The sequence below is a fragment of the Mytilus trossulus genome, chromosome 6, assembly GCF_036588685.1.
Source record: "Mytilus trossulus isolate FHL-02 chromosome 6, PNRI_Mtr1.1.1.hap1, whole genome shotgun sequence".
In the NCBI taxonomy this organism is placed as follows: domain Eukaryota; kingdom Metazoa; phylum Mollusca; class Bivalvia; order Mytilida; family Mytilidae; genus Mytilus; species Mytilus trossulus.
In genome coordinates, this window is record NC_086378.1 from 81,164,061 (window position 1) to 81,167,040 (window position 2,980).

Here is a 2,980-nt window from a genome sequence, read left to right on the forward strand (position 1 = left end):
AGCTCTTCTGAGGATACTAAGAATAATTCACTATGCCATTCAATCAACAAATCGGCTAAAGACGTAATTAAATCGTCACGATAGACAGCAGCAATGAAATTGGTTTCAGGTAGTACGTACAGTAATATCGATCTAGTATTCAAATAACGGTTTCATGGATTCCTAAGGCTTAAATTAAAGCAGCAATTTCAAGAAAGCAAAGAAATGTCTACAAGATTTTTAATGGTTACTATATGACCTGCTGTGGTAGCTTTGAGTAAATTCCTTCTGTAAACACAGGTTGTGCGCGGAAAAAAAATCGAAAATAACAATAAAATGATGAAAGTAAAGGCGTTTTATTACAAGTTTCTGTGTACAAATGTAATTAAGCGGCCTTGTTTTCTACTAAGAAAGCTGTTGCAGTGATTGAAAAGGTCGTTTTATCACCCTTGACACGAAAATGATTATGATTCTTTTAATTTAGCTTTTATCAGCCTGCTGAGAATGCGAATTTTAAAGAATTGAATAGGAAAACAATGGCAAACAATACGATCTTGGACTGATAGATAAAAGGGCAAGACGTATTCTTATTTACATTATTGGTACTTTGATTCTAATCATTTGTATTTACCCCCAATCCCTGTGTTATTCCGTATTCAAATATATATTCACTAGGAGTAAGATGAATTTTGTTCGAACACTTAAAAATATATGCAAAAGTATGCTTAGTAGGTTAAGTGGTTTATAGTTTTGTCAGATAAGACCTAGAGAACAAATCAAATTTCGGAATAACAAATATTATTTTTTTAACTATTGCAATACCAAATATTTACCTATTGCAATGTCAAATATTTAACTATTACAACCAATTATTTAACTATTACAATGTCAAATATTTAACTATTACAATACCAATTGGCAAATATTGTACTATTGTGATATCAGATATTTAACTACTGCAACTTTTCACTTATTTGAGTGAGGACGAGAGAAATTGACAGTTAACGTACTTTATAGATGAGAAGTTCTTTTACCATGGTGTATGTTTTCTTAACCCAACTCAGACTAGACAGCATACATCGTTAATTTTCTGGCAGAGTTCACACTAACATTAAAATGTCAACTTACAAGTTAATGTTGTGTGTTTTTGTTAACATTGTAACACTTTGACTATTAGTCTTAGTTTAATGGTCAATGTGGAATCGGTGTCATCATGCATGCTTTTAAATAAATAAAGGAAAGGTTAACTTCACTTGTCATTCAATGCACTCGTATATTTTTTTCTCATTCATACGCAGACGCCGCTAGATAATGCTTAGTTTAAGTGTTTCCTTACATTTCGACTATGTTGTCGAGTTGAGCGTAGTAATGTGCCTTATATAGATATAGGAAGATGTGGTGTGAGTGCCAATGAGACAACTCTCCATCCAAATAACAATTTAAAAATTAAACCATTATAGGTTAAAGTACGGCCTTCAACACGGAGCCTTGGCTCACACCGAACACCAAGCTATAAAGGGCCCCAAAATTACTAGTGTAACACCATTCAAACGGGAAAACCAACGGTCTAATCTATATAAACAAAACGAGAAACGAGAAACACGTATATATTACATAAACAAACGACAACTACTGTACATCAGATTCCTGACTTAGGACAGGTGCAAATATTTGCAGCGGGATTAAACGTTTTAATGGGCCCAAACCTTCTCCCTTATTCTGAAACAATAGCATAACATCACAACATATAAAAACATACGATAAAATATCAATTAGCAGACTTAACTCAATCAAAAAACGTATGATTACACAAAGAACGAATAAATTTGATCTGCGATATCTGAATACAAATGCACAGTTAATTAAATATTAGAGACAAACAGTCATGACCAAAAGGCTATCAAACAAATTCAAACACACTGAGAAATATTTAACCAATCAATGTTCACTTTAGAAAAAAACCGGTTTTTTATAATCTTGAAGTTTATACAAATGTTGTAAGAATAAGTGAAAAATTGAAGATATTACAAATAATCAAAGCTGGTATACAGCCAAGATCCATATAATTAAAAATGACAAAAAAGCATTATAAACAGTATCAACAGGTCGAATTAACAAGAAAATACGATTTGAGAGTACTCGCAGTTACTGACAGCTAGTTAAAAGCCAAAACCAATTAATAGTAAAAAATCATGCATCAGAGACTAAAATCGACTAAAACACATCACAGGGATTTAGTATTTTAACGTCATTAATAGTCAAAGAAGACATGACTTGTGCAATGCCAAAAATAAATGTATCGACAGGTAGTAGTATAGTGAAGAGCGACTTCTATAGAAATAAAAGTTAACGTGGCTGTGTCCCCTATACATCTCGCCTCAAAAGATAATGAAATTTAGTTATGTTTTAATTTGCTAATGACAAAATCAATATTAGTGCCAATGTGAACTATATTCAGAGATCTAATTACAATATTGGTACGATAACCCTTACTTATAAGTTTGTTTAAAGGTTCGATGAGTTTACAAGGATCACATAGTGATTTCCTCGCTTTAAGTACAATATTACCATAAAATTTAGGATGAGAAATACCATTTTTAATAAGCTTTCTACAGGTGTAGCCAAATTTACTAATCAAATCTTTGTATCTATGAAAAAATTTAGTAAAAGTTTTAAGTAATTTATGGTATCGAAATCCCTGACACAACAATTTACCAGTGATGCATTGATTACGTTCGTTAAAATCTATGACATCAGAACACACACGGGCAAACCGAACGAGTTGCGATATATAAACACCGTATGATGGAGCCAAAGGCACATCGCCGTCTAAAAAAGGAAAATTAACAATAGGAAATGAAAAATCGTCTCTTTTGTCGTAAATTTTAGTGTGAAGTTTCCCGTTTGAAATTGAAATGTCTAAATCTAGAAAAGGACAACTGCAGCTGTTTATGTTAGATTTAGTTAAAGTAAGTTCGTTTGGGTAAATTTCTGAAGTATA